General features: G+C 43.7%; 1 protein-coding gene across 2 annotated transcripts in view; it reads right to left on the bottom strand.

The window, feature by feature from the left end:
- slc2a9l2 (solute carrier family 2 member 9, like 2) overlaps positions 1 to 26,977 on the bottom strand; it is a 263,120-nt gene that overhangs the window by 12,759 nt on the left and 223,384 nt on the right. The gene's annotated exons all lie outside the window — the stretch shown is intronic.

The raw sequence follows: 26,977 nt of genomic DNA, 5'->3' as shown, positions 1-26,977 counted from the left end.
CTCGGACTTCAACTACTGCACAGAGTCTTGTCATCTTCAGAAGTTTTCGGATGACTCTGCCATAGTTGGATGCATCACCAAAGGAGATGAGGCTGAGTACAGGGCTACGGTAGGAAACTTTGTCACATGGTGTGAGCAGAATTATCTGCAGCTTAATGTGAAAAAGACTAAGGAGCTGGTGGTAGACCTGAGGACAGCTAAGGCACCAGTGACCCCTGTTTCCATCAAGGGGGTCAGTGTGGACATGGTGGAGGATTACAAATACCTGGGGACACGAATTGACAATAAACTGGACTGGTCAAAGAACACTGAGGCTGTCTACAAGAAGGGTCACAGCCGTCTCTATTTCCTGAGGAGACTGAGGTCCTTTAACATCTGTCGGACGATGCTGAGGATGTTCTACAAGTCTGTGGTGGCCAATGCGATCATGTTTGCTGTTGTGTACTGGGGCAGCAGGCTGAGGGTAGCAGACACCAAAAGAATCAACAAACTCATTCGTAAGGCCAGTGATGTTGTGGGGATGGAACTGGACTCTCTCACGGTGGTGTCTGAAAAGAGGATGCTGTCCAAGTTGCATGCCATCTTGGACAATGTCTCCCATCCACTACGTAATGTACTGGTTGGGCATAGGAGTACATTCAGCCAGAGACTCATTCCACCGAGATGCAACACTGAGTGTCATAGGAAGTCATTCCTGCCTGTGGCCATCAAACTTTACAACTCCTCCCTTGGAGGGGTCAGACACCCTGAGCCAATAGGCTGGTCCTGGACTTATTTCCTGGCATAATTTACATATTACTATTTAATTATTTACGGTTTTATTACTATTTAATTATTTATGGTGCAACTGTAACGAAAATCAATTTCCCCTGGGATCAATAAAGTATGACTATGACTATGACTATGAAGGGCTGGGAGGGCCTATTCTGAAGGCATTGTATCTTAAAAAAAAGTCAGACAAGGACTGATGTTCAATTCAACTCAAATTCACCAAGTCTGAAAGAATTAGCACATCATTTGGTCTTTTAAACCAACAACAGTAGAGAAATTCACCTTTGGTCATTCATTGTAAAATGTGTAGAGGTTTGACAAAAACTCTCACCTTTGTGTCATTTATTTTACTGGAGATCTCATCAATATGAGGTTTTACTGGATGAAATCTAGCACAGTCTCATGGCTTGGTTCCCCAAATGTCCTGAACTACTGAGGTCTCAAGATCAATTATTTTGTTACAGGTGTGCAAAACCAAACAAGCTACCCTGCAGCGCCTCAACTCTAATCAAGCGATGCCTCCATGGCACCAGGAACTGTGCGATTTAATTGAGTCAAATTAGCAGGTTAGAAAACATCCACCACAAAACTACCCAGAAAATCTTTGATAAATGGTTGTGCTCAGAAAAATTCATTCCATTAAGTGGCAGACCACTTTAAATGTCAGGCAGCTTTCATCCAGGTGCATTACAAATACATTTCACAATACCATTTCTAACTTGAATTGTTTTTGCTTCTAAACAAGTTGAACAAGTTGCCAAGTCACATTAGAACATAGAACTGTTTGATAAGATTAGGTCAGATTGGGAAAAGGAATTGGGTCTTATTATTCCGGTGGATGACTGGGCGCATATTTTACAACTAGTCAATACTTCCTCTATCTGTTCTAAACACTCCCTAATTCAATTTCATGTTGTCCATAGAGCACATATGTCTAAAGATAAATTAGCTCGTTTTTATTCTCATATTAACCCTTCTTGTGACAGATGTCATGGGGAGATAGCTTCCTTAACTCATATGTTTTGGGCCTGTCCTACTTTGGAAACTTTTTGGAAAGACATTTTTAATATTATTTCAAAGGTATTGAATATAAATATTTCTCCCCATCCTATTACTGCTATCTTTGGATTACCTAAAATGTCCAGTAATCTCTCCCCTTTAGCCCGTAGATTGATTGCATTTCTTACTTTAATGGCGAAAAGATGTATTTTACAACATTGGAAGGAGATTAATGCTCCAAATATGTTCTTTTGGTTTTCCCAGACGATACTATGTTTAAATTTGGAGAAAATTAGAGGTAATTTTTATGATTCTTCAGTTAAATTTGAACAGACTTGGAGATCTTTTATTCAACATTCTTATTTAATGTAACTTTTTTTTCTTTCTCTGGCCATATTTACATTCCCTTCTTGCTTTTTTAACTGTTTTTAATGAAGGTCGGGTTTGAGGACGTGATTGTTTTAAGTTGTTTAACTCTACTTGATACCTAGTTAGCCCATTGCTTTGCTTTGCTTTTTAGTTTAGTTGCACGGTGGGTTTTTTTTTGGGTTTTTTTTCCTTATTGACATGTTTGAAAATTAGTATACTATTATATTACCTGGTTATTTTATATCTAAACTGCACTGTTTGTAATAACTTTTTTTTGTGTATTAATATCTCTTGTAAAGTTATATTGCAACTGTGTATCAGTGCCTATATGGTTTACCTTTTGTGTACTAATTCAATAAAAAGATTTAAAAAGAAAGAAAGAACATAGAACTATACAGTACATGCGGGCCCCACACAGAACTGTACAGTACACGTGGGCCCCACACAGAACTGTACAGTGCACGAGGGCCCCGCAGGGAACCGTACAGTGCACGAGGGCCCCGCAGGGAAAGGTACAGTGCACGAGGGCCCCACACAGAACTGTACAGTACACGAGGGCCCACACAGAACTGTACAGTACACGAGGGCCCCGCACGGAACTGTACAGTACACGAAGGCCCCGCAGGGAACCGTACAGTGCATGAGGGCCCCGCAGGGAACCGTACAGTGCACGAGGGCCCCGCAGGGAACCGTACAGTGCACGAGGGCCCCGCAGGGAAAGGTACAGTGCACGAGGGCCCCGCAGGGAACCGTACAGTACACGAAGGTCCCGCAGGGAACCGTACAGTGCACGAGGGCCCCGCAGGGAACCGTACAGTGCACGAGGGCCCAGCAGGGAAAGGTACAGTGCACGAGGGCCCTGCAGGGAACTGTACAGTACACGAAGGCCCTTCAGCCCACAATGTCGTACCAACCTATATAAACCCACTCCTTGATCAATCAAAACCCTCCTTTCTACACAGCCTATAACCCTGCATTTTTTCATCTAAGAGTCTCTGAAATCCCTAATATATCAGCCTCTACCAGCACCCTGGTAATGTGCTCCATGCACATACTGCCCTCTATGTAAAACAATCATACATCTCACATCTCCCCTAAGCTATTTATTACTGCTCTGGGAAAAAGATGCTTGCTGTCCACTCTATCTGTGCCTCTTCTACACCTCTGCCAAGTCGCCTCTCATCCTCCTTCGCTCAAAGAGAAAAGCCCTAGCTCGTTCAACCTTGCTGTTCTGGACTTCAGGACCATTTGCTCTCTTTTTGCAATACTTTTTAATATTTATAGTAACTTATTTTTTATGTATGCATTCTACTGCTGCTGCAAAAGAATACATGACATATATTGATGATAATAAATCTGATTTTGATTCCACATAAGACATGTTCTCCAATCCAGGCACCATCCTGATCAATCTCCTCTGCACCTTCTCTCAAGCTTCCACGTCCCTCCCCTCCCGTGAGGTGACCAGAACTAAATGAAAAACTCTAACTGCGGCTTAACTAAAGTTTTATACAGCTGCATGAACATCGATTTCTGGTAAAAACAATTTTCCCATTCCCTCCCCTCTTCTTCTATTCCCCACTCTGGACTCTTAACTTTCCATGCCTGCCTATCACCTCCCCCTGGTGTCTCTACTTCTTCCCTTTCCCCCTTGGTCCACTCTCTTTTAACAGATTCCTCCTTCTCCAGCTCTTTACCTCTCCTACCCACCTGGCTCCACCTATCACCTTCTAGCTATCCTCCTTCCCCTCCCCCACCTTTTTATTCTGACGTCTTTCCCTTTTCGTTCCAGTTCTGAGGAAGGGTCTTGGCCCAAATGTCTGCTGCTTGTTCATTTCCATAGATGCTGCCTGACGTATTGAGTTCCTCCAGCATTTTGTGTGTTTTGCTTTGGATTTCCAGCATCTGCAGAATTTCTCATGTTTTTGCTTCCTTCATTTGAGGGAGAAGCTTCATTTTTGCTCCACTTTCCCATCTCACCAGTGAGTGGACAGCTCTACAGAAACTGTATTTTTCTGGTCATTTAGTTCATGTCCACTATGTGCTATGTCAATGGAATTTCATCTATTCATTCTGCTATGATACAATTCGCAAATATTTCCAATATCTGTCTCACCACACATCCTCTCTCCAATATAACTAACAGCAAAGTGAACGATGAAGGTATATCAAAATTCTGTCCAACTTAAAAGGTTTTGATTTGCAGCAACGTGCTTCCTGACCTAAACCAATTCTTGACTTGGTTCCATACTGCATATCCAATCAGGTCAATTAGCTATTGTAAAATCACATCAAAGATATCTGTCAATCCAAAACTATAACTCCAGCTCTCAATTTATCTATTCTCCAGTGAGCTCAGTTGCAATCTTGGCAATTCTTTCAAAATCATGAACGATAATGCTCTCCAGGGACAAGCCCATGAGAGGCCGCAGGGTTAATGGGCAGGCATCTCTTCTGAATGCGTCAGGTGCACATCACAACTTTCGACTGTTAGGATATATGCCTGGTTTGATGAAGTATTCCTCTGGTAGCCACATGCTTCAACCTACTGAAAGTCTATGTCTATCGGGATTTCCATTGTATGTAGCCATTATACAGCTCTGCTCTGCCTCCGCAATGGTGGCAATGTTTGATGGCCAAACTTGGACATCTTTCAGTTCTATTCTGACATCTGGCATCTCTGGCTTTTAATCTGGTTGCTGTCCTGATCATCTCCCAACAATACCAGTGCAGCAAATCACTCATATTGCCTTATATTTTCCAGGCCTAAGAGCTTTTCTTTGGATATTGGTATATTTTTTTCTTGGCAAACATAAAAACTGTGATAAGCATAGTTACACAGAAAGGTAAAACTTATAGAGCTCAGTAAAAATTGAGAATTCTTGAACAGCCCTCCAATGAATTAAGATGATCTCAGAAATAAAACACTGTTCAATGTTAACATTTTGAAACTATCGATTTAAACTTGAAGTTTCATCACTCATGTTCTGTATTTATTTTGCTTGATTCTGCCATCATTATCACTCACATTGCCGATGATTGATAAGGATAATGAAGATTTAGTAATGGGAACAGAAGTAGGCCAGCTGTCTGCTTGAATGTGCTCTACCATTCATCAAGCTGACCTTCCAATTCAGCTCGATTTTTCTGCATTATTCCCACATCTCATATTTCTATTAATATCCAGAAAAATATTAATCTTGGTCTTGAATAAGCATCTACTGCCCTCCAGGTTAGAAAATTCCAAAGCTTCAGCAGACTCCGAGTGGAAAAAAAACTCTTCATCTGTGTCCTAAATAGCTTGTTCCTTATTTTGATACTGTGACCTGTGGTTCTTGACTTCTTATCTAAGGAACAATTTCCCTGCATCCAGCCTGTCAAGGCCAATAAGAATTTTGTAAGTTTCTCATTCTTCTAAACTCTAGGGCAGCAGTGGTGAACAGTTTTAAGAGCGAGATCCCAAATTGGCAATATTCTTCAAAAAAAATTCTCTCCTGTACCATGGTAATTCTGAGCAGACATTATTATGGATTAATGAAATGATTATTGATTTTTTAAGGAAAAAGGATGAGTCCTGTTGTTTACTTACATGTATTCACTGTTTTACTATTAATAGAAGTATAACAGAGACAAACTGAAATAAATGTCAAGATGGCTCTGGATAAAAAGGGCAGATCCATGGGTTGCTGCTGGGGCACAGGCCGGGGTCTGACCAACCCCGGTCAGGTCACCTGGGCGAGGGTGTATGACCTGAAACACTTGATGACCCCAGGTAACATCACTGATGATGTGCCCTAGCTTAGCATCATGCAGATGTTTCTGTGAGAAACATTTTAGAAAACCTGTTCAAAAATTATTAGTTCTTAGCTTTTAAAAAGACAATTGAAAAATAATATATTTTTCAATATTATTGCGATTGAAATGGTTTACTATACAAATACCAATGTGCCCACCAGGCCTGTAAAGACCTCAAAATACATCATTTGATGCTCCATGTTCTTGCAATTGTCTAGCTGGAGTGAGATGTTTCCTATGAAAACATCTTACAGCAGTCAGGTTGTAAAATAATCATTTTCTGCTTCATTTTCCAGTAAAGGTAATCGTTATGCATCTTTATATGGATGTGGTTTAAAGAATTCAGGGGCAGCAGTGCATGCTGCATGCCCAAAAATTGTTTGTGTGTGCCATGTTGGGCATGCATGCCATAGATCTGCCACCACTGTATAGGGAAGAAAGGTCTAGTGAACTCAATCTCCCCTCATACTCACCATGCTCAGAACCTGTCCAGTAGATTTACTCATAACTTTATAGTCACAAGTCTGATTCTGAATTCCAATGCTGTCTGGTGAAATGTGCATGAGTTACCTCCCACGTTTCAATTGCCCCTGGTGTAGGTGGGGTAGTTGATAAAGTGAGGAAAATTGGATTAACGTGGATGAATGCCTGACTCTTGGCATGGAAACATTAGACCAAAGAACTTGTTTCCACACTGTATAGCCCTATGAATCTTTACTGCACTCTCTTAATGGTGTCATGTGTGACGCCAAGCAGAGTTACCGGACAGATGATGTTAATGAGAGAGATAACGGAAGACAATGGAGAAATATTCAAAATGCTAATAAGAGAGAAGGGAGAGATTAACGAGAAAGAAACACAATTCAGGTATTGACAGACCGGCTGCTTTGAACCTGAACTGTTTGAAGTTTGATGGACAGGTGATACCCCAGCGGGGGGATAAAAAGAGCAGGTTTGCTAAGGCATGAGACATGCACGAGACCCTGGAAAGAGCAGTGTGCCCCCACAAGTGGTGGGAGTTTGGAGGACCGGTTCGCGGGAACCGATCAGGGGCTCACAGGGTGTAAAGGTACGATCGGTGGGAACCTGGGGTGTGTGTCTGCCCTTGCCTGGGTGCCGGGTTCACCGCGGAAGAACGATTGTATCCGGAACGGAGGGGTCACAGTCGGTGACCACAGCGGGATTAGAAGACATCAAAAGGTCTGCCCGAAACCAACTGCGAAGACATCAGAAGGTCTGCATCTCCCACTCTCTCTCTCTCCCCAACGGTACAACAACAGCGATTACTTCGAACTGCACTAAACTGAACTGAACTCTGCTTCACTTAAGACTGATCATTTTACCCCTAGACTGTGATAGAGCTTGATTGATTCCTATTACCCTATTTCTGTGTATATGTGTGTATTATCATTGCTAACCTGTTACATTTATATCCTTACGATTAGAGTACTGTATTACTTATTTCTTTAATAAAACTTTATTAGTTCCTAGTAATTGCAGACTCCAACGAGCGTTCCATTTCTGCTGGTTTGGCAACCCAGTTACGGGGTATGTAACAATGGCACGTACATCTCTTCTGACTTAAGGAGATCAAAACTGTACAAAATGCCACGAGACTATAACATAACATATAGGAACAGAATTAGGCAACTTGGCTCGTTGAGTCTGCTCTGCCATTTCATCATGGCTGATCCCTTTTCCCTCTCAGCCCCAGTCTCCTGCATTCTCCCCATATCCCTTCATGCCCTAACTTATCAAGAATCTATCAACCTCTGGCTTAAATATACCCAATGACTTAGGCTCCACATCCGCCTGTGGCAACAAATTCCACAGATTCATCACTCTCTGGCTAAAGAAAATTTTCATTTCCACAAACTCCACACAATGATCACCTACTCAGTATTGAACCCACGTGTCTGGCACTGTAATTTAGCAGGTTTACCAGCTACACATCCCGAGTTAGTGCTTCCAGAGGAAGACCTGTTCTGATGAAGGATTTTCCACCTGAAATGGCAATTGTTTTCCTTGCTTGATCCACTGATTTTCTCTGCTTGTTTGCTGTAATGTACAATGCAAACTTTTGATACTAACTTTTTATGTTAGAACAGAACAATAATTTATCTAAATGGTAAAAGTTTTCAAGGATTAAAGTGATTCTATACCATAAATTAAAAGATAAACGATGAATATTTGTAGTAGTAAAGTGGATTGCACATTGTAATAAGAAGAAAGAGAACATTTTAGTGTTTATTTTCTCTAAGGAATGTTAACCACCAGGAAGTTTTGCTAAAGGATGAATAATAGATGCTTTAGGACCATGAGGCACAGGAGCAGAATTAGGCCATATAGCCCATCGAGTCTGCTCTGACCTTCAACCATGTCTGATTTATTTTCCCTCTCAGCCCCATTCTCCTGCCTTCTCCCTGTAACCTTTGAAACGCGTACCAATTAAGAACCTATCAACTCCGCTTCAAATATACCCACTGGTTCGGCCTCCACAGCTGTCTTTGGCGATTAATTCCTCAGATACGCCACCCTCTAGCTGAAGAAGAATCTCTGTTCTAAAGGGACATCCTTCTATTCTGAGTCTGAGCCCTCTGGTCCGAGACTCTCCACATCCAAGCAACATATACAACACTGGAAAGGCAGTGTTACATACCCCGTAACTGGGTTGCCAAACCAGCAGAAATGGATCACTCAGTTGGAGTCTGGATTACTAGAACTAAGAAAGTTTTATTAAAGAAACAAGCAACACAGTACTCTAATCAAAAGGATAATGAATGCAACAGTTCAGCAGTGATAAACACACATGTACACAGAATTAAGATAACAGGATCAATCAAGCTCTATCGTTGTCTAGGGGTAAATGACCAGTTTCAAAGTAACGCAAAGTTCAGTTCAGTTCGCAGTAATCGCCGCCGTGGCGATGGACAGTGGCGGGGGGGAGGAGAGAGAGAGCAAAACGAATGAATATTCAAGGCTTCCACACACAGACCTTCGCAGTCAGCTTTCGGGCGAGTCCTTTGTGATGTCATCTGAGGTCACCGACCATGACCCCTCCGTTTCCAGACACGATCGTTTCCCTGCGCTGAACCTGGCACCCAGGCAAGGGTGGACACACACCAAGTTCCCGCTGATCGTACCTTTCCACCCTGTGCGTTTATGGCCCGGTACTTCTCACCGACTTGTGAGAGACTCACCGCTTCCAGTGTCTTGTTACCTCGGGTGTCGTGTCTGTGTCCTGCCTTAGCGAACCTGTCCCTTTTTATCCCCCTGCTGGAGTATCGCCTGTCCATCACTTCAAACAGTTCAGGGTTCAAAGGGGGAGCCGCTCTAGACAGCTCTCTCTCCCGTCCCTTCATTACACATCTCTAAATGCTGCTCCATTGTTTTCCTTATCTCTCTCTCTCCTGAAGACGGTGGCAGACCAACTGCTGATCCCACCGGTGCCAGCACAGGACAGCTACATCTTAATCTATGTGTATTCTTGTCACAGCAGCATCCACAGAAATACTGCAAATGAGGTTTCACCAGGCCCCTCTAAAATACAGTATGACTTTTCTGATATAATACAGTACTACTTTCTTATCCTCTTGAAATAGACGAGTATATCCTTTGTTTTAGTGACATGTGTGACTTGTGTACAAGCACAGTTATTCCTTTGATCATCAACACCATTCAATTTCACAGTATTTGAAAAAACACTCTGCTTTTCTGCTTTGTGCATTGAAGAGGATAATCTATTTTCCAACACCTTATTCCATCTCTGATGTTCATCCTGTTCATCCAGCTTATACCCTTAAAGCCTGTCTACATCTTTCTGCACGCTCACAATTTCACCCAATCTGGTGTTACCAACTTCACCGTGCTTTTTCTTCAGTTCAGGTGCTGCATCTTCCACATGGATCCCCTTATTTAGTCTATTTGGACTCTTATCCAAATTTACTTCAGGCTCACTTCACAGAAAAATTCTACTTAAAAAACGATTTTACTTTCAGCCAAATATTCTCTGACAAGAAAAAATACTTTCAACAATCCAACTCAAATAAATAAGTTCAAAGAGCCTGCTATTTTTAAACTTGCTTCAATTTACAGACTATAAACTGCTTAACCATATGAAAAAATTAATCAAGATATACTTTTTTGAGGCATAAACACTATGAGCTGCAAATGACCAATCTTTAAATTTCAGATAATAATCTGAGTTTTTCAAAGAAAAACTGGATATATTCTTGACAAGAAAAATAATAAATACAAAGTATTTCGAAGAGTCAGTACTCAGGAAGAAATGGATAATGTTGTATGAAGAGATCTGACTTAGGTAGCTAGTCTCAAGCAAAAGATAACCTGGGAGAATCAGTTTCATGACTGAACTTCATTCTCTATCATTCAGAATCAGAATCAGGTTTATTATCACCGGCATGTGACGTGAAATTTGTTGACTTAGCAGCAGCAGTTCAATGCAATACATAATCTAGCAGAGAGAAAGAAAAAAAATAAAAAAACATAATAATAAATAATATGTTTTAATAATAGGAGATTCTAAAGGTAGTCATAGCCAAAGGGTGGTAGTGGGGACGAGCTCCCACTGCTAAACAAATACTCTTCATGGCGTGCATCTCAAACAGCCTCTGACAACCAAGTCCACCTCCTGGCCTTCACGTGTGGCATAGTTCTTATGCCCGGCAGAGCTGTTCTCACTGACAGGAGAAGGGGCAAAGGTGGGCCACTGGCGCCTTAAAACTAGTCGCTCCGGGCAGATGGGGCTCGTTAACCACGGATGGTAGCTCATCTCGGAGAGAGAAAACTCTGATTTCAAACCTCCACTGCCTTGTGGCTATACCCGCTCACGGGAAAGGCTTTGAGAGTAAGCCCTGAGGAAAAATCCGGAGTCGGAGTCCCGAAGGCAGCTGACTGCTGTACCCAGCACCGGCAGGGCAACTCCTGTGATGCTACTGGCACCAAGCTGTATCGTCTTTCGTCGTTCCTTTGGACCTGTCATCAGCATGGAGAGGGAGGGTACCACTGCATGGGCAACAGACGGATCTCCATATCAACTCTGCCCTGGCTTGTGCCCTGGAGAGGCCGCTCCAGCTTCGCTTTATAGTGTCGGACAAACACGGGAAGCAGCAGTTACCGGTTATAAGTCATAATGCTTGATTGGCGTATAGCATGGTGCCAGGGTGTGCTTCCGACGGCGGGAGGGGCCATCGCGTTTCACTGCCTCAAGCCGGGCAGCCCCCAGCCAGTAAGGCGCTGTCCCACCACAGTCAGTCTTCCCCATTGGGTGCATGGGGATAAAGGATTATTCCACAAAGAGCTGACTGTATCTACTGCACCAGAAAACAAATCAAATAAGACAACACCCCTCAAGTTGGGATGTTGGAATGTCTGCACAATGATGACTAGACTTGTCCAAAACCTCAAGGATGTCGAAGATGCACGATAAACAGCGGTCATTAACACTGAGCTACTAAGGCTCAAGGTAGATATAGCTGCCCTACAAGAAACGCATTTGGCGGATTCAGGTACACTGAAGGAAAGGGACTACACATTTTTCTGGCAGGGAAAGAACCAAGACAAGCCCTGCGAGGATGGAGTGGGTTTTGCCATTAGGAACTCCTTGTTGCAAATGGTGGAGCCACCAGAAAATGGATCAGACTGACTTATGACTTTCCGCCTACACACCAGTCATGGGCCTGTATCTCTCGTCAGTGTGTATGCCCCTACCTTGAACTCCACCTCTGAGGCAAAAGACATGTTCTACGACAAATTAGAAGCTGTTGTCAGGATATTCCCAGTGATGAGCACCTTGTTCTCCTTGGTGACTTCAAAGCCAGAGTGGGAGCCGATAACGATTCCTGGCTGTCTTGTCTTGGCCACTTTGGAATTGGCAAAATAAATGACAATGGACAACGTCTCCTGGAGTTCCGCTCCTATCACGGCCTGTGTGTAACTAACTCCTACTTTCAGACGAAGTCACAGTACAGGTCTCATGGCGACATCCACGGTCTAAACACTGGCACCAACTAGACGTGATCATCACCAGACACTCTTTCATCAACTCTGTACTAATCACCCACTCATACCACAGTGCAGACTGCAATATGGATCATGATTTAGTATGCTGCAAGATCAAACTATGTCGGAAGGAAATCCACCACTCCAAACAAACTGGAAAATCTTGCATCAACACAACAGAGATGAAACAGTCAGTGAAGGTTGAGCAGTTTGCCAAGTCAGTACAGGGTTCTATGACAAACCTCCTCACAAGGAGATACTGCAACAGAACAATGGTCATACCTTCACGACACCATCCACGAATCAGCACTATCTTTGGAAGAAAGACCACAAGGAGCCGTGACTGGTTTGAAGCAAAGTCCAACATCATGACTCCTGTCATCGAAGCCAAGCGTGCAGCTCTCACAGAGTACAAGTGCTCACCATCCGACCAAACACTCCAGGCACTTCGAGCTGCTAGAAGCAAAGTGCAACAGACTGCAAGGCAGTGTGCAAATGAGTACTGGCTCCAGCTCAGTGAGGACATTCAGACAGCAGCTGTGACAGGCAACATCAGATCGATGTATGATGGTATCAAGAAGGTCCTTGGCCCGTCGCAGAGCAAGACAGCACCCCTGAAGTCATCCAGGGGTGAAATAATCACTGATAAAAGCAAGCAGATGGAATGCTGAGTAGAACACTACTCTGAGCTCTACTCGAGGGAAAATGTTGTTAGCTCAGCCACTGATGTCATTGATTGTCTACCAGTCATGGATGAACTCGACTCCGAACCAACCATGAGGACCTCAGCAAGGCAACTGACAGCCTGGCCTCAGGGAAAGCTCCTGGCAATGATGGGATTCCTCCGGACCTGATCAAACACTGCAAGAGCTCACTCCTCCAACCTTTACATGAGGTCCTCCATCAGTGCTGGAAGGAAGGAGCCATACTACAGGATATGAGCGACTCCAAAATCGTCACTTTGTACAAGAACAAGGGTGATAGGAGCAACAACTACAGGGGCATCTCACTCCTGAGTATTGTCAGCAGAGTCTTTGCCCGTGTAACTCTGGCTCGTCTACAAACTCTGGCAGAACGGGTCTACCCTGAGACCCAATGTGGTTTTCGCACAAGGAGGTCAACTGTTGACATGATTTTCTCACTCTGTCAACTCCAGGAGAAGCGCAGGGAACAAAAGAAACCCCTCTATGTCGCTTTCATCAACTTGACCAAGGCGTTCGACCTTGTCAGCAGGGATGGGCTCTTTCAGATTCTCCTCAAGATCAGCTGTCCCTCGAAACTCCAAAGTGTCATCAACTCATTCCATGACAACATGAGGGCTACTGTTCAGTACAATGGCAGCTCATCAGAATCCTTCGCTATTTGTAGTGGAGTTAAACAAGGATGCGTACTGGCCCCAACATTATTTGGCATCTTCTTCTCTATGCTATTGAAGCACACATTTGAGACATCGACAGAAGGCATCTACATACACACCAGGTCTGATGGGCAGCTGTTCAATCCTGAGCACCTGAGAGCGAGAACAAACGTGCGAAAGATCTTAAGACGTGACATTCTCAGCAACTACAAACTCTCATGGACTGCTTCGCCAAGGTATGCAAGGACTTTGGGCTTACCATCAGCCTAAAGAAAAAAATTGTCCTTGCCCAGAACGTAGTGGAGACACCAGTCATTACCATCGACAATTACGATCTAGAAGTGGTCCATGAGTTCACATACTTGGGGTTGACCATTAGCGACACACTCTCCCTCAATGCTGAAATCAATAGGCGTATCGGCAAAGCAACATCGATCCTTGCTCGACTCTCCTCGCAGGTCTGGGAGAATCCGAAACTCGCTACAAAGACCAAGACTGCAGTGCACAATGCATGCGTTATCAGCACCCTCCTGTATGGTAGCGAGACTTGGACCATTTACTCCAAGCAGGAGAGGAAACTCAGTAGTTTCCACCTGCGCAGCCTTCGCCGCATCCTCGGCATCACCTGGAGAGACAAAGTTCCAAACTCTGAGGTCCTCTCCCGTGCTAGACTTCCCACAAGGTTCACGCTTTTAAGACAACGCAGACTGCGCTGGCTGTGCCACGTCCGTTGTATGAAGGATGGTAGACTGCCAAAGGACATCTTCTACGGAGAACCAGCAACAGGCAAGAGGAACGTTGGTAGACCCCAGCTTCGCTTCAAGGACTTCTGCAAGCGCAACATGAAAGCTTTAAAAATCAACACAGACTCCTGGGAGGATACAGCAGATGACCGCAACAAATGGCGAGGTACTCTTCAGCAACACCTAGAGCAAGGTGAAAGAGTGATCCTGAGTCAGTTTGAGGAGCGGAGAGCTAAACGGAGAGCACAGCGGACAGCGATTCCACGACGCCCTACACATGCAGCAACTGTGCCAGAGTCTGCCGTTCCAGGATCAGCCTCAATAGCCACAGTCGTCGCTGCTCGACAAACCAGTGACTACCAGAGGCACAGTACCCATGGTCGACCACGACTGATGGAGGCCACACACACAATAGGTAAATTGATCAGATCTCTTGAAGCTTTGATGAATACTTGTATTTGTCACGTTCTTGCCAGTTGAATATTAAAAACCATGATATAGCAAATGAGCTTCACTGGGATGGGTTTTCCAGGCATAAAAGATGGGTGCAGGAATCCTTCTCCAGAAGCTTACCTGAATGACAACTTTGATAGCTGTAAAGGAAACTATAGCCTTTGAGCACCTAAACACTGTTTACTGGCAGCGACAGGTGTAGAGCTTCTCAGTCTTATGAGCAGAGGGTTTTTATACTTTGTTAGCAGGAGAGGGCAGCTTAGTACTGTAGCAGGTGTCAGCAAACTTCATGGGGTCATATTCTGTGCTCACAACGTTCCTTGAAAGGCTCTTGACTCAGCTGCCTGCTCACTATTGACGACACCTTCGAAAGGCGTGTTAAGAAGGCAGCATCCGTCATGAAGGATCCTCACCAACCGGAACATGCCCTCTTCTCTATAGGAGCCTAAGCACCTACACTCAATGTTTAGGAACAGCCTCCTCCCCTGCGCCATCAGATTCTGTATGGTCCTTGACCACCACCTGATTTTCCTCTTTCATACTGTTTATTTATTTATAATTTATATATTTCCTTCTATTCTTACGCCCTGCAGTAACAAATTTCAGTGATAATAAACCTGATTCTGGTTATTCTTTTTTTACTGGTAGCAGACCTCTTCTTGCTTTGGCTATTGACTTTCCTGAAGCCCAGGAAGCCTGGCCAGCTACATTAACAAACTGCAATCTGTAACATGTACGTCATTTAAGTGACCAACCTACCAGAATCAGGATAAAAATCTAACAGAAATAAATACCCAGTTCCCTGAAAAGGGCGATATATATATATATATATATATATATATATAGACAGTCTGGTGAAGAAGACATTTGGCATGCTTGTCTCTATTGGTCGGACACTGAGTACAAGGGATTGTTACTAAATTGGAGAGTGTGTAAAGAAACTTTACGAGGATGTGACTGAGGCTGTAGGGCTTGTGTTATAAAAAAAAGGACTGGGTAGATCAGGGATTTTATCCCTGGAGAAAGGAGGTTGGGAGGTTAATAAAATCAAGAATAAGGTAGGTAGCAACAGTCTGTACCCCAATGTCCAGTGGTCCAAACCTACAGAGTATAAGTTTAAAGTGTGATGGATAGATTTAAGGGGCAATATTTTCACCAGTAGGTTGGTGAGTATACGAAACAAGCTGCCAGAAAGTAATTTGGCAGGGGGATGGGAACCGGAATAACAGAGCGGAGGAAGGGGAAAACTGAAATAAACTTAAGATAGTGAGCAGTAAAGATGTCGGAAAAGACAGGCAGGTGATGGGGCAAATTTGTAGCCATTGGGATGAGTTGCAGTGCAATAAAGTTGCCCTGAAATCAAAGCGAAAAGTACCAAATACTGGTCTTAAGGTGTTATACTTAAATGCACGCAGCATAAGGAATAAGGTGGATGATCTTGTCGTACAGCTACAGATTGGCAGGTATGATATTGTAGCCATCACTGAGACGTGGCTAAAGGATGCATGTCTCTGGGAGCTGAACGTCCAAGGATACATGGTGTATCAGAAGGATAGGAAGGTAGGCAGAGGGGGAGGCATGGCTTTATTGGTAAGAAATGATATTAAATCATTAGAAAGAGGTGATATAGCATCGGAAGGTGCAGAATCTTTATGGGTTGAGCTAAGAAACCGCAGATGTAAAAGGACCCTGATGGCAGTTATTTATAGGTCTCCAAACAGCTGCAGGGATGTGGACTACAAATTACAACAGGAAATAGAAAAGGCTTGTCAGAAGGGCAGTCTTATGACAATTGTGGGGGATTTTAACATGTGAGAAGATTGGAAAAATCAGGTCGGCACTGGATCTCAAGAGAGAGAATTTGTAGAATGTCTGCGAGATGGCTTTTTAGAACAGCTTGTTGTTGAGTCCACTAGGGGATCGGCTGTACTGGATTGGGTATTGTGTAATGAACTGGAGGTGAATAGAGAGATTGAGGTGAAGGAACCCTTACCCTTAGGAGGCAGTGATCATAACATGATTGAGTTCACTGTGAAATTTGAAAAAGAGAAGCCGAAATCTGATGTGTCGGTATTTCAGTGGGGTAAAGGAAATTACAGTGGCATGAGAGAGGAACTGGCAAAAGTTGACTGGAAAGGGACACTGGCGGGAAAGACGGCAGAGCAGCAGTGGCTGGAGTTTATGCGAGAAGTGAGGAAGGTGCAAGACAGGTATATCCCAAAAAAGAAGAAATTTTCGAATGGAAAAAGGATGCAACCGTGGTTGACAAGAGAACTCAAAGCCAAAGTTAAAGCAAAGGAGAGGGCATATAAGGAAGTAAAAATTAATGGGAAGACAGAGGATTGGGAAGTTTTTAAAAGCTTACAAAAGGAAACTAAGAAGGTCATTAAGAGGGAAAAGATGAACTATGAAAGGAAGCTAGCAAATAATATCAAAGAGGATACTAAAAGCTTTTTCAAGTATATAAAGAGTAAAAGACAGGTGAGAGTAGATATAGGACCAATAGAAAATGATGCTGGAGAAATTGTAATGGGAGATAAGGAAATGGCGGAGGAACTGAACGAGTATTTTGCATCAGTCTTCACTGAGGAAGACATCAGCAGTATACCGGACACTCAAGGGTGGCAGGGAAGAGAAGTGTGCACAGTCACAATTACGACAGAGAAAGTACTCAGGAAGCTGAATAGTCTAAAGGTAGATAAATCTCCTGGACCAGATGGAATGCACCCTCGTGTTCTGAAGGAAGTAGCTGCGGAGATTGCAGAGGCATTAGCAATGATCTTTCAAAAGTCGATAGATTCTGGTGTGGTTCCGGAGGACTGGAAGATTGCAAATGTCACTCCGCTATTTAAGAAGGGGGCAAGGAAGCAAAAAGGAAATTATAGACCTGTTAGCTTGACATCGGTAGTTGGGAAGTTGTTGGAGTCGATTGTCAAGGATGAGGTTACAGAGTACCTGGAGGCATGTGACAAGATAGGCAGAACTCAGCATGGATTCCTTAAAGGAAAATCCTGCCTGACAAACCTATTACAAGTTTTTGAGGAAATTACAAGTAGGCTAGACAAGGGAGATGCAGGGAATGTTGTATATTTGGATTTTCAGAGGGCCTTTGACAAGGTGCCACACATGAGGCTACATAAGGCCCTTGTGGCTAAAGGGATCAGGGGTATGGGGAGAAGGCTGATACAGGGTTCTGAGTTGGATGATCAGCCATGATCATACTGAATGGCAGTGCAGGCTCGAAGGGCTGAATGGCCTATTCCTGCACCTATTTTCTATGTTTTCTATGTTTTAACAAGATAAGAGCCCATGGAATTACGGGAAAGTTACATACGTGGATAGAGCATTGGCTGATTGGCAGGAAACAGAGTGTGGGAATAAAGGGATCCTATTCTGGTTGGCTGCCGGTTACCAGTGGTGTTCCACAGGGGCCCATGTTGGGGCTGCTTCTTTTTACATTGTACATCAAAGATTTGGATTATGAAATAGATGGCTTTGTGGCTAAGTTTGCCGACAATACGAAGATAGGTGGAGGGGCTGGTAGTGCTGAGGAAACACAGAGTCTGCAGAGAGACTTGGATAGATTGGAAGAATGGGCAAAGAAGTGGCAAATGAAATACAATGTTGGAAAGTGTATGGTTATGCACTTTGGCAGAAGAAATAAACGGGCAGACTATTATTTAAATGGGGAAAAAATTCAAAGTTCTGAGATGCAACGAGACTTGGGAGTCCTCATACATAATACCCTTAAGGTTAACCTCCAGGTTGAGTCGGTGCTGAAGAAGGTGAATGCAATGTTGGCATTCATTTCTAGAGGAATAGAGTATAGGAGCAGGGATGTGATATTGAGGCTCTATAAGGCGCTGGTGAGACCTCACTTGGAGTACTGTGGGCAGTTTTGGTCTCCTTATTTAAGAAAGGATGTGCTGATGTTGGAGAGAGTACAGAGAAGATTCACTAGAATGATTCCGGGTATGAGGAACGTTTGTCCGCTCTTGGACTGTATTCCTTGGAGTTTAGAAGAATGAGGGGAGACCTCATTGAAACATTTCGAATGTTGAAAGGCATGGACAGAGTGGATGTGGCAAAGTTGTTTCCCATGATGGGGGAGTCTAGTACGAGAGGACATGACTTAAGGATTGAAGGGCGCCCATTCAGAACAGAAATGCGAAGAAATTTTTTTAGTCAGAGGGTGATGAATCTATGGAATTTGTTGCCACAGGCAGCAGTGGAGGCCAAGTCATTGGGTGTATTTAAGGCAGAGATTGATAGGTATGTGAGTAGCCAGGGCATCAAAGGTTATGGTGAGAAGGCGGGGGAGTGGGACCAAATGGGAGAATGGATCAGCTCATGATAAAATGGAGCAGTAGACTCGATGGGCCGAATAGCCAACTTCTGCTCCTTGTCTTATGGTCTAAAGTGCCAGAGGTGGGTGCAATTACAACGTTTGTAAGTCATGTGGACAGGTATGTAGTACCTCTTTTACCCACTCTGACCTTTTACCTCTTCTCATCTACCTATTACTTCCCCCTGGATCCTATCCTCCTTCCCTTTCTCCCATGGTCCATTCTTCTCTCCTATCAGATTTCTTCTCCAGCCCTTGACCTTTCCCACCCACCTGACTTCTCCCATCACCTTCCAGCTAGCTTCTTTCTCATCCCCCTACCTTTAAATTCAGGCAAATTCCCCCTTCCCTCTCAGTCCTGAAGAACGGTCTCTGCCCGAACGTTGACTATCTTTTCATTGCCATAGATGCTGCCTGACCTGCTGAGTTCCTCCAGTATTTTGGAGAGGAAAGACCTAAAGAGAAATGGGCCAAATGCAGGCAAATGGAACTAGCTCAGTGAAGTAATTTGGTCAGCATTGATGTCAGACTGAAGGGTCTGTTTTCCATGCATTATAGCTCTATTATTCCATGAATAAGAAAGCAAATGTGATGCTTGACTTCTACCAGAGATCAACTATACAAAACAATTAATTAATTAGGTTCTGCTTGTCACCACACAGACTTGCATTTGAGACTGTGCAAAGGAGGTTTATCAGGATGGCACCTGTGATGGAGTGTTTGAGCGATGAGAAGAGATTAGATTGACAGAGTTTTTTTCTTTGTAGCAGTGAAGTTTGAGGGATAACTTAATGTAGACAAATTATGAGACATACACACAGTTCACAATACGAAACCTTTTTTTTCACCCAGGTCACAGAAATCCAGAACACTGCCTGACTGGATACTGGTGGCAATCTGTTCCAGATTTCAATCACCATTTCATAATCTTTATGTAATATTCAGTTGTGATCTTAAAGCACTGTGGTATAGGTGTCAATGGGTTAAATGCTGAAAAAATTATATTAGTCTCAACAAGAACTTGATAACTAAGAGGCTTAGTTCTATGCTCTATGACTCTCCCTCTCCCTCATCAGTGTGTTCAGTTCATCTACATTAGCCGCGCCGCTGTCTTCTAGGAGCGTGTTGACCATAGTCTTGGGAGGGCGCCCAGGGTTCATCCTCCCATGCTTGGGCTCCCATATGATGACTAGGCTGGCAGGTAGCTCGGGGTGGCGTAGACAATGCCTCGCTAGTTGTAGTCTTCTCGTCTCGATTTTAGTGGAGAGCATCAGTAGGTTGTTATAGAGCTCAACGTTCATCATGTGCTGTTGCCAACTCACATCAAGAGCCATCCGGAGCATTCGTGTATAGCAACCATCTAGCGACTTTCGCAAAGTCTTGGTGAGTGTCCACGTTTTGCATCCATATGTGAGAATGGACTCTATGACTGCTATGAAAATCCTCTTTTTAAGCCCTCTGGTTGGGTTCAACTTCCAGATTTCCTTCATGTCGTTCATAGCCCTCCACGCCAGCGCCTTCCGTATCTTTATGTCCTTCTCCAAACTCATCATTCTTGACTCGAGGTACTTGTAGTCAAAGACTTTCTTAATGGTATCATTCTTTATGGTCTTGAGAGTACCTTCATCGCAGTTAAACGTCATGTACTCTATCTTTTTAGCGTTTAGGGGAAGTCCAACTTTATTGTATTCTATTTCCACCTTTGTCAGTAGCTGCTGTGCTTCCTCCATCTGGTCAGAGACTAGGACTATGTCATTTGCAAAATCGAGAAACCAAGCTTGTCATGATCTTTGGTAGCTTGACGCAGAGAGTAATCAAGGACTATTATAAAGATGTAGGGGCCAGGGTGTCTCCTTGCAGCACACCAGCTAGGAACTCGAACACTGCTGTTTCTCTGTCTGGTGATACAAATTTCGCCATGGCTTTGGTATAGCTGGACTCTTGCTCTCAGTAGATGGTCTGGCACTCCATAAGCTTTCAGGATCTTCAGCATTTTACCTCAGTGAATGGAGTCAAAAGCTTTGCAAAAATCGATGTAAGTAAGCACAGCTGGTAGGTTGTTCTTCTTGACTTCCTCGATGATCCTACAGAGAGCAAGTATTTGCATTACTGTTGTGCACTTCTGCCGAAAACCATTCTGACTGAATCTTAGTTTAGGTCAATGGCGGTGCGAATCCTGTTCAAGATCATCCGATTGTATAACTTTGCTAAAATGCAGGTCACGCTGATACCGTGGTAGTTATCTGTCTTTCTGAGGGATCCAGACTTGGGGACTGGGATAATGTTTGAGAGTGACCACTGTTCTGGTTTGTCGCCTTTCATCAGTGCCGTATTACATATGTCCAGCAAGGTGTCGTCCAGGTCGCAGTTCTTCAGGACATCTGGAGGTATCCCATCTGGTCCAGCGCTCCTGCCCTGTTTGAGTACATATTTGGCCTTCTTCAGTTCCTCAATGGTGAATGGGCCGTCATCGATGTTGACTTGCGTTAGTATCGTGGGTATGTCCTCTTCTTCTTCCGTGATCGTTGGAGGGCTTCCCAGCAGGTTCTTAAAGTGGGGTAAACTATGTCAGGACATGGTCCTCTGCTGTTTTACCACTTATTTGACCTAATGGGGACTTCTTCCGTCTACTGGTCTCATTGACTAGGCGCCATGCTTCTCCATGTTGCATGTCTTCATTAGCAGCTTCTATCTCTCTAAACCTCTCAGCTAGTTCCCCTTCCTTCAGTCGGTCGTAGGTGGCAAAGAGATTCTTCTTTGCTGTCTTGAACTTGTCTCTGAGCTCTTCTGTTTCGCTCCTTCTAAGTTCGGCATGACAACCATTGACCACAATTCTTGCTGAGACGACGTCAGGGTATTTCGAGATCCGACTCTTCTTGATTCACTTCACTGTAGGCAAATTCTTTGTTGCATCTGTGTGTGCTTCCATGAGCCATTGATAGTGGTCGGTGGCAGTCTCTTCCTCCCCCCTTTCTGGTGGGCCGAAGCGATTTCTCACCTCCACTGTCTACTGGGCTTGAAGAACAGGTTGTGAGGAGAATGCCTTCCAGTCTATCTTCTCCTTGGGACCTGTGGCTTTGGGTTGCCGTAGGCTCAGTCTCACTTGCATTGACACTACTCTGTGATCAGAACTGACCGAGTTGAAGGTGCTGTAGGCTTCTGTGTTGATCACACAATCACACATTTTGTTCTTACGAGGATGTAACTGAGCTGTTTCCTGTAGATGGAGGCTCTGTTTTCATATGTTCACAGTTTACCAGCTTGCTTCTTGAATTGTGTGTTGGCACCAATGAGACTGTGTTCCTGGATGAAATCAACTAGATATTGTCCATTTCTGTTGGTAAAGTCTTGGTATGAGTATGGAACATCTTCCAGTCCGACCTGGGCATTAAAATTGCCGAGTAAAGCCAGGAAGTTATATGCCGGTATTGAAGTGACAGCTTTGTGAAGTTTACTGTAGAAGGCCTCCACCTCCTTCTCCTCGCTGCCGTTGTGCAGGGAGTAACATGATGACAGAGGTCGCTGGGTTTCTGTCAAATTCCGCAGTAAGGATTCTGTCACTGGCTGAGACTACGCCCCTCAGTGCCTTCTTCGCCTTGTGGTTCAACATCAGCCCTACTCCACCTCGTGCTGACATCGTCGTCGGCTCTCTCCATGCGGACGAGGTGAAAGTAATAAAACTTATACATTAATAACTTGGACCAAGAAATAATATTTGATGAAAGATTTTCCACGGCTCTTGAATGTGATGAAGTGGCAATTACTTTGATGCACCCTGAATTAAACTTGAAAGTACTACACCTTTAACTACAGGTTTCCCCTGCCATCTGAAGGTAGAGCGTTCCTATGAAATGGTTCGTAAGCCGAAATGTCGTAAAGCGAAGAAGCAATTACCATTTATTTATATGGGAAAAATTCGTGAGCGTTCGCAGACCCAAAAATAACCTACCAAATCATGCCAAATAACACATAAAACCTAAACTAACAGTAACATATAGTAAAAGTAGGAATGATATGATAAATACACAGCCTATATAAAGTATAAAATACTTTTCCACAATCATTACTGAATTGTCCTCCGTAGCGAAAATCTCACGCAAGCGCCGTCGGCAGAAAATCTCACGCAAGCGCTGTTGGCAAAAATACGGCGCAAGCGCTCTCCAGTAACCTTAAAGCTATGAAGCTGCCAAATCATACTAAATAACTCGTAAAAATACACAGCCTATATAAAGTAGAAATAATGTATGTACAGTGTAGTATCATTTACCGGAATTGGTTCAGTGCCGAGCACACTGATGACGGTGTGTTAGACTGAGTTGTCGCAGGTTGGGTGGTGCAGTGGCCCCCACCCTCCAGGCCGCCGACAGATACCGAACCACAAAGCATGCAGGGGTCCAGCGGTAGCCGGGAGGTACACAGCACATCTTTAAGAAAATAGCCAAAATAAACATGCTAGTTAATTATGTGTCCGGCGGCACCTAATTAATTAGCATGTTTATTTCGGCTTTTTTCTTAAAGATGTGCTGTGTGCCTCCCGGCTACCGCTGCATTCTCCGTGAATCGCGGGGTGGTGGGACACTGGGGTGTCATCTCGTTGTCTGTTTCCATTAGAGCAGGTAGTTCATCTTCTCCTATGACTGCCTGCCTCGATGTCGAAGGTCGAAGTTCGTCGTCTGCTGTGGCTGATGCGGAAGGCTTGCTTGACTGCTGAGCCTCGCGCATTTTTCTTTCATATAGTTCTTTGTAAGGACTCAAACCATCCTGCAAATATCCCCTAAACCTACGTACCCTTTCAAAATTAAAATCGTACTTTATCATTGCAGCGAAGATCTCACGCAGTTGCTTCACGTTCATTTCGCTACTGAATTCGGTTTCAGTTGTTATCCTTTCCTCTTCCAATTGCATCAGCTCTTCATCTGTCAGATCTTGGTCATGGGATGCCAAAACTTCTTCAACATCATGTTCGTCAGCTTCCACAAGCCAAACTCACTTTGTCCTTACTTCGTCCACCACAATCGAAACGCTTAATTATGTCTAGTTTTACGCTAAGTGTAACACCCTTATGAGCTCGTTTAGGCTTTTCCAATACCATAGAACTCATCTTGCAAACGGCTGCTCACAGACATGTGTTTAAGCAATGCCGTTCGGAATCCGGGGGAGAGCGGCTGCTCGGAGCGCGCGCTGCCTTTTATCGCGTGCTGATTTTCCCCGCGCGCTGCTTTTTTTTTGTAACAGGGAAAACACCTTCTGAAAGCGAAAACAGGGTACTAATGTAGGTCTTTCGAAACAGTGAGGTTTCGTAAAGCGAACATTCGAAAAGCAGGGGACACCTGTACCACATTTCCTCAAATTGTTATGAATTGGGTTTAATTATCTCAGCATAATTCACGAATACATACCAATAGCAAATTAAGATTACCTGGGAAATCTTTATGCCCAGGCCAATGAACTTTACGGAATTTCATAACAAGACAGTGGGAGGATGGGGGCGGGAAGGTGGGGCCAAGCAACAATTTACAAACTCCGACTGATGTTTTGTTAAGATTATTTGAAAGCCTGAAATGGCTTGTGATCGATGGCATATGTGAAAGGATGAGGATAAAATGAACATGTGCAACTGTTACGAATGATGCAACAAGCATGATTAAATATGGTATGAATTTTCACTTAAGAACTGCTTGAGGTTTGCATATTTCCTTGACAATAGCTCAAGCCACTCAGTAGAGATAAATAGTTGACGTGGTTCAGAATAGAAGCTAACTCAGAAGTAGATACGCAACTGCACCAGTAGCAGTTCCAGCATCAAAAAAGCAGAAACAAATCATGCTGGCTGTGGCGGTGGTTCTCTTCAGTCAAATGGCTGGAATTTCTGGAAGCAATTTGGAAGGCACAGGATATATACATCCCAGAATATGTGCCATGGTTACCAAGCGAAGTCAAAGCCAACATAAAAGCCAAAGAGAGGGCAGATAATAGAGCAAAGAACAGTGGGAAGTTAGAGGATTGGGAAGCTTTTAAAGATCAACAGAAAGCAACTAACAAAGTATTTAAGAAAGAAACGATGGAACACAAAGGTAAGCTAGCCAATAATATTAAAAACAATACCAAAAGTCTCTTCAGATACATAAAGTGTGAAAGAGAGGCGAGAGTAGATATCAGACCTCTGGAAAACGATGCTGGAGAGATAGTAATGGTGGACAAGCAAATGGCAGATGGACCAAATAAGTATTTTGTATCAGTGTTCACTGTGGAAGACACTAGCAGTATGGTAGATGTTCCAGGTGTCAAGGGTCAAAAGTGCGTGACGTTGCCATTACTAAGGAGAAAGTTTCTAGGAGACTGAAAGGTCTGAAGGTAGATAAGTCACCTGGACAAGATGTTGTATACCACCAGGTTCTAAAAGAAGTGGCTGAAGAGATTGTGGAGGCATTAGTAATGATCTTTTAATAATCACCAGATTCTCAAATGGTTCCAGAAGACTGGAAAATTGCAACATTCACTCCACTCTTCAAGAAGGAAGAGAGGCAGAAGAAAGGAAACTATAGGCCAATTAGTCTGACCTCAGTAGTTGGGAAGATGTTGGAATCGATCGTCAAGGATGAGGTTTCAGGATACTTGGAGGCACATGATAACATAGGCTGTAGTCAGCATGGTTTCAAGGGAAAATCTTGACAGACAAATTTTTTCGAATTCTTTGAATAAATAACAAGCAGGATAGACAAAAGGAGAATTGTTTGATATTGTGTACTTGGATTTTCAGAAAGCCTTTCACACATGCCACAAATGAGGCTGCTTAACAAGTTAAGAGCCCATGCTGTTACTGGAAAGATACCAGCACGGACAAAGCAGTGGCTGACTGGCAAGGGGCAAAGAGTGGGAATAAAGGGAGCCTTTTCTGGTTGGCTACTGGTGACTAGAGGTATTCCACAGGCTCTATGTTGGGACTGCTTCTTTTTACGTTATATGTCAATGACTTGGGATGATGGAATTGATGGCTTTGTTGCAAAGATTGTGGATGATACCAAGATAGGTAGAGTGGCAGTAGTTTTGAGAAAGTAGAGAGGCTACAGAAAGATTTAGACAGATTAGAAGAATAAGCAAACAGTGGCAGATGGAATACAGTGTCGGGAAGTGTATGGTCATGCACTTTGTAGAAGGAACAAAAGCATAGTCTGTTTTCTAAATAGAAAGAAAAATCAAAAATCTGAGGAACAAAGGGATTTCGGAGTCCTTATACAGAATTCCCTAAAGGTTAATTTACAGGTTGAGCCTGTGGAGAGGAAGGCAAAATAGTGTTCATTTCAAGAGGTCTAAAATATAAAAGCAAGAATGTAATGTTGAGACTTTATGAAACACTGGTGAGGCCTCACTTGGGGTATTATGAGCAGTTATGGGTTCCTTATCTTAGAAAAGTTGTGCTGAAACTGGAGAGGGTTCAAAGGAGGTTCACGAAAATGATTCCAGGATTGAATGGCTTCTCATATGAAGAACTTTTGATGGTTTTTGGCCTAGAATTCAGAATGAGGGGTGACCTCATTGAAACCTATTGAATAGAGAAAGATCTGGACAGAGCGGATGTGGAGAGGATGTTTCCTATAGTGGAAGTGTCTAGAACCAGAGGACACAGCCTCAGAATAGAGGGGCATTCTTTTAGAACAGAGCTGACAAAAGTTTTTCTTTAGCCAGAGAGCGGCGATCTGTGGAATTTGTTGCTACAGGCAGCTGTGGAAGCCAGGTCTTTACGATATTTAAGACCATAAGACTCCGAATCTGTCAGACACAGGCGCAGAATCAGGCCATTCAGTCCATCGTCTGAACTGCCATTCAATCATGGCTGATCCTTTTCTCCCTCCTCAGCCCCACTCCCTGGCCTTCTCCCCGTAACCTTTGATGGCGTGTCCAATCAACAACCTATCAATCTCTGCCTTAAATACACCCAACGACCTGGCCTCCACAGCTGCCTGTGGTAACAAATTCCACAAATTCACCGGCCAATGGCTAAAGAAATTTCCCCGCATCTCTATTTTAAATAGACACCTCTCTATCCTGAGGCTGTGCCCTCTTGTTCTAGACCCCCCCACCATGGGAAACATCCTTTCCAGATCTACTCTGTCTAAGCCTTTC

The sequence above is a fragment of the Mobula birostris genome, chromosome 4 (assembly GCF_030028105.1).
Source record: "Mobula birostris isolate sMobBir1 chromosome 4, sMobBir1.hap1, whole genome shotgun sequence".
Taxonomy (NCBI): Eukaryota; Metazoa; Chordata; class Chondrichthyes; order Myliobatiformes; family Myliobatidae; genus Mobula; species Mobula birostris.
The sequence above is the reverse complement of the archived record's forward strand: the minus strand, read 5'-3'. Positions and strand labels throughout refer to the sequence as shown.